Source organism: Phaethon lepturus, unplaced genomic scaffold, assembly GCF_000687285.1.
Source record: "Phaethon lepturus isolate BGI_N335 unplaced genomic scaffold, ASM68728v1 scaffold16760, whole genome shotgun sequence".
NCBI lineage: Eukaryota > Metazoa > Chordata > Aves > Phaethontiformes > Phaethontidae > Phaethon > Phaethon lepturus.
Window position 1 is genome coordinate 18,023 of NW_010509981.1, and position 6,362 is coordinate 24,384.

Consider the following 6,362-nt stretch of genomic DNA (forward strand, 5'->3'; position numbering starts at 1 on the left):
AAGGCTTTAGTTAGTGGGGCCACAGAGAAAGAAAGGAAGAATGACTGTAGAGAGCAGTAAAGTATATGCTGAAGCTTACAAGGGAAACTGATGCCAAGCACATTGTGACAGACTTTAAATTCCAAATGTAGATGGACAGATGCCAAACACAACTGTTTCTATAGAATTCTAAGAGGGTAAGAAATGCAAAAAAAAATCAAAAGCACAAATTTGTGATAACTGGGAAATGCTCTACTTGAGCAAGTGCTTTACCCTTCAGCATGGTCATAGAGAATTGATTCTGCTGTCTCAAAAACAACAGCTGTTGACTGCTGAAGGCTGTTTCCGGATTTGCACCACCTACACTAGTGCAAAAGAGACAGAAGTTTATGCTTTCGTAGCCCATCTGTACTGGGCCTTGACTCGTACAGCTCCACCAGTACAAATACTGGTGCATTGGCCAGTAAAACAAGTAGCAAAGGTGACTAGACACAAAATTCTCTCAAATGTACAAAGTAAATGACAAAATATCAGCAATCAGTGGGGTTACTGAAAATGGCAAGTGTACTTTTTTCAGGCAAATGATTTGTGAGGTGATGGTTGCTTTACAGACAGTGAGTCACGGAAGCTTAGCCTCTGCAACATCTCTCTTTTCCTTAGGCAGCACTTTTCAAGGCAGGAACAGGTATAGATAAGAGCAGTGTTTTAGGGCTTGTGCTGATAGCACAAATTGAGCAGAAACTGCTGCCAAGTCAAAACAGGTAGGAAAAATACAGGAAGAGGCCATACAAAAGTAAAATACATTTCATGTCGGAAAGGTTGGACTCTGAGCTGTGGATGAAGCCAGAAGCAATGTGACATCCTGCTCCAAGCGCTTTCCCCAGTTACTCCTGGCTGGCAGCTGTTGTCGGCATAAAAGCAGGAGTGCAAGCAGCACTGGCTGGAGGTTGGCTAAACCGGACACTGAGTGAGGTGGAATGAGATGCCGCACAATTGCTGTATTTTTCTATCTTGGCAGGTTGAGACCCCAGTCGATGTGATTACCTGCTGTGGGGCAGGAGGCTGAGTGGCAGGTCCCCTCTCCGGAGAGGGCAGTGGTGGCAGGGCACCACTGGGAAGCACAAGCTCCGGCACAGTTCCATGGTGGGTAGGTCCCGCTACCTGCACCGCGCTGGGGCCTCTCCCGCCCTGGGCGTAGGTGCCAGAGGCAGCACCAGCAGAGGGTCTGCTGGCCAGCCTGGGAACTCGTGAGGCCACCCGTCAGTCCTCCTTCCTGATTCTTGGTAAAAATGTGATCTAGTATTGGGACTTCAGATTACTATGTGATGCCTGCAGATGTCTTTCCATGTGAAAAAAATATTAAGGACTTTTTCTCTAGGATGTTACGTGCTTTGCTAATAAACCACTTTGGGGATCCTTAAAAGAACAATGTTCCTGGGAGTGCAAGAAGTCATGTGCTGTTTTTACGCTCTCTTCAGCCTTTGTGTTTTTGAGTGGCACAGCATGACATGTTGCAATTCATCTGTCATTTTCACATTTGGAGAAGCGGCCAGAATGGAGCAATCCAGCCATCCCAGCTGAATACACTGTTGTTAACTGACAGATATCTTGAGTGCAACAGGAGTCACGAGGCTGTCGTGGAGGTGCTGACTTTTAAATCGCAATTGCATGCAGAACCTTGGCATATTGTCAGCACGTACAATTTTCAATTTCATGGGACATTTCTTTTGGTGTTACTGGTAGATTTTGTTTTACCTTCACCTTCCCTTTTTGTTAACACTGCAGGAATTATTTCTTGAGGCTCTGTCATGTCTCACCTGATACTGTGTGCACTGTGTGATTCCTGGGGAATTTCTGCGGGCAGAGACCCGAGCTTACACGAGTGCACGCACATGTACACTCACATACAAATGCTGGACAATTCAGTAACATGAAAGCTGTCACAGGCCAATTTACTACAGTCCCCACATTTGAAAGGTATTTAGGTTAGTATAAAACCAGGTTTCAGCTCCTGTCAGCTTTTCTTTGCAGAATACAGGGAATTGCTGCCTGGCAGGCAGGCGCTGCCTAGACAAAGGTCTCCTTCTACTCTGAGTGGCCTTGGGGGGAAGCCGCTGCTTCGTCTGGCTGGCCTGGCAGCAGGGCCCAAAATAGGGATTTGCCCTGTACAGCTGTGGAAGTCACACAATCGAGGGCTGTATTTTATATATATATATATATAAGCGTGGGAGTACATTTTTCTCCTACTGCCTACTCAGACCTGCAGAGCAGGCTGAGTCAGTTCCTCAGACACTACCCTTTTGCATATTTTTACCTTATTTTTAAGAACCCAAAACAGGGTAAGCACAGCTCCGTGCTTTTTTGCCAAGATCTGACCATGCTAATTTCAAGAGATGAAACTTTGGTTTCAACATGTGTTAAAAAGAAAATACTGGCATTTTCAAGCTAAAATGCAAGATGTTGACTTATTCTCACGTTGAGATGGCTAATAGAGCACTTTCATCAATTGATCAAACTTTGCTCAGTTAGACTTTACTGATCTCGCTCTTCTCTTCTTTGCTCAAATTAAGAGAGTCATATTTGTAATTGAACTCAGTGGTAGCCAAGGCTATAAAGGCATATAAATGCAAAAACTTGCCTCTCCAAAGTCTTCAGTCTCACTAAGTATGAAGGTCACTGAAGCACATTCAGATCAAAATTGACACTAACTAAACCAGGAAAAAATTAACTCACAGAGGTTCATTTTAGATCATCCTGTATTGCATAGAGGGAGAACAATTATCTTTGTACATGTAGAAATGCATCTTTTCTTATTCTATCCATTCTGTGGACAAACTGTCGAGTTCACTGCTTTGATAAAAGCTTTCTAAAACACTTTAATAATTCCACAAACACTCAACACAACCCACACTGTTTGGTCGTTTTTTAAAGCTGGAGGTTTACTAAGAAAATCGCAGATTTTCTTATGTTTGTTGTGAAATCCAGGTGGGAAAATACAAAATAATTCTTGGCATTTAATGTGATAATTCTAACTGAGACTCATAAGGTAAAGGAACTTAATGTCATTACCTATACAAAATATGAAAACACATGTCACCAGAAATAATGACCTTATTACAGTGTTGGTCTTGTATTGGGTAGAAGCCTACTTTAGAAGAAGCCTGTGGGGAAATGATCATGTGTTTCATCTGCCTGTTGTACATTATAGGCAAGCCCAGAGGTTGCCTATACAATAAGATACACATTTGGTAAATGTCATATAAGAAATCAGTTATTTAATGCATTAATCACTAGAGTGCAATTACAGACCTTAATTTAGAAGGCATTAGTCATTTGCCATAGATAACCTTCAGTGGCTATAAGAATTTCATAGTTTGAGTTCATTACAACTGGCAAATGATGTTTGTACAACCAGCACACACAAGGGCCTGTTCTTTGGCTGGAAGCACATTTTTGCAGTATTAAATTCAATCCATTAAATACAAGAGAAAGCACCTGTTTGGGTCTTATTTCAATAAAGATTATATCCGGGTTGCATGTTGCATTTTAAGCGGTCTTATAAAGATTGCACATTATTAATGTATTTTATTAGCATGTTGAAAACAGCGTGCGATACACTGGAATTGTTAAAGCACATCAATAGAAGACATCATAGCTAGTGATAAACCATAGCAATAAACAGCCTATTAACCTGTTGCAGTCTTTATCAAAATATGAGAAAAATTACTATTTGTTATAAAATCTGTTAAAGCATTTACTGACCATTTCTAAATGAACCTTCATATATGGTATTTTCTTGAAACTAGTAATATGATTAAAATTAGGTATCTCAGTGCTTAATGTCAAGAAGCTGGATAAATCTAGGACACAGTAAAATTCTGTAAGTAATTGTTCCTAATTTTTGGTGTTTTCATGTGTATAGTGGAGAGGATGTCTTTTCTTTTTACCTCCTTCCTAATGCCTTACAGTGCCTGCTAGGTGTCTAGCTTGCTATGTATATGTGACTTGCATAAGACAACAGAGGAGCAAGAAACATGCCTCTGCTCAACACAGACACCTTAGCAGAAAGACAACTTTTGTTTTAGTTTCCATCATTTCTTGCAAGTGACAGAAAAACATGAGATGGTTGTGTAGGTGTACCTTTTGTCATCAAAATAGAACATGCTCATCTGCATCATTTGGAATTACATTACTTCCTCTGTGCAAGAAGGCACTTAAATAGTGCTACAGAAAATACAGCTGCATTAACAGACAACTTAGCTGTTTCCTTTCTGAGTTACACAAGCACAATAGCTGAATATATTGGTACCTTTTTATAGAGTCCTGTGATTTACACATTTTAAACTTGGAGGTTTTTAATAATTGAATCAAAAAGATTTAATCCAGAAGCAAGTCTGTAGCTGTAATAATAGTGTGTGAGCATTACTTAGTGATAAATCAAAGTCAATGCACCAAACTAAAAAAAGTTCCAGGTCGGATTTTCAACCATAACTTGGCAAGAGCTTTTGCAAAAAACACTTCTGTAAATTTGTGACCGCCTGTTAACAGCTGACTGTACAACAAGCAACAGTGCATACCTTTCTTCCATGCTGAAATGTACATTATATATTAAATAAAAAGATACTCAATGACTATAGTCATGAAAGGATAGAAGTCCTGCTTACCTGCTGCTTCAGCCTCTTCTAAAGTTTTTCTTCACAATCTGAAACTGGCTCAGCTGACACCTAAACTGTCACTGGGTTCTAGGCCTTGCTTCATTAACTTTAATATAAAATATCTCAGCCTTTTATGTATATGCACAAACAGAGGCCTAAGCTGTCAGGATCCACAAAAACCTAGGTGTTCCCCACCTGCATCAACTAGCTATAACAACAGGATTATAAGTGAAGTATCCACATTAGGCACACGTTGAGACGTGTAAACTGGGGGCAAACATGTCTCAATCCTGATGCTGGTTCCTACTGTCACCACCTGGAAAAAGGTGCTGTGGTGGCAGACTTGGTAGAAATGACACTTACCGTCTTTTCCTATTAATTATAGCTGGGAGTAATCCTGAAAATATTCAGAACTTCGGGTATCCAGTTCCATCTATTCAGTTGTAAGTGACAGAAGCAGGACCAACCAGAAAATAAGTATTACGTAAGTATTAGAACCGTTTCCTCACACTGTAAATTTGTCCAAAACAACGGGTGCTTCCAGATACTTCTCTAATATCCCATGTGACCTGAGAGAATTCTGTAGGGCTTTTCCTAAACTGGTTTATTTGTCTATGTGTGATTCCCTGTGTTTTGTTTAAACACAGTATTCCAAATTTAGCAAAATTACTTCTCTGCAGATACACAGGCCCTGTCTTCAGTGGCCTTAGAACTATTGTTTCAGTGCCTGTGTGTTGTAATCTCTCACCTGATTTAACGTAAGTAGAATATATCACAGGCACACAGAGAGCTGCATTAATATCATTAATATATATATTCAATCAATTATAAGTACTTAATACAGAAGTGACATAAGTATCAGTAATTACAGGTACATAACCCAGATTAGCATGAAGACTGGCACTTTGGTGCCATCTCTGGCCCAATCGATTCCATACAAAGCAGAACATCTTAAGCAAGAAAGAGTGAGAATTTCCTATCTAGATATCCTCATGTTCTGGTGGAACATCAGGGGACATCATCTGACAGTGGGATTAACTGCACCCTCACCAAGTTTGCAGATGACACCAAGCCGAGTGGTGCGGCCAACATCCCTGAGGGACAGGATGCCATCCAGAGGGACCTGGACAAGCTTGAGGAATGGGCCCATGTGAACCTCATGATGTTCAACAAGGCCAAGTGCAGAGTCCTGCACCTGGGTCAGGGCAACCCTCAGTATCAATACAGGCTGGGGGATGAAGGGATTGAGAGGAGCCCTACAAAGAAGGACTTGGGGGTACTGGTGGACAAAAAGCTGGACATGAGCAAGCTGTAACATGTGTGCTCACAGCCCAGAAGGCCAACCACATCCTGGACTGCATCCAAAGCAGTGTGGCCAGCAGGTTGAAGGAGGGGATTCTGCCCCTCTGCTCCTCTCTGGTGAGACCCCACCTGTAGTCCTGTGTCCAGCTCTGGAGCCCTCAGCACAAGAAAGACATGGACCTCTTGGAGTGGGTCCAGAGGAGGGCCACAAATATGATCAGAGGGATGGAACACCTCTCCTGTGAGGACAGGCTGAGAGAGTTGGGGTTGTTCAGCCTGGAGAAGAGAAGGCTCCGGGAGACCTTACTGCAGCCTTCCAGTACTTAAAGAGGGCTTCTAAGAAAGATGGGGACAGACTTGTTAGCAGGGCCTAATGGTTTTAAACTAAAAGTGGCTAGATTTAGACTAGACATAATGAAGAAAGTT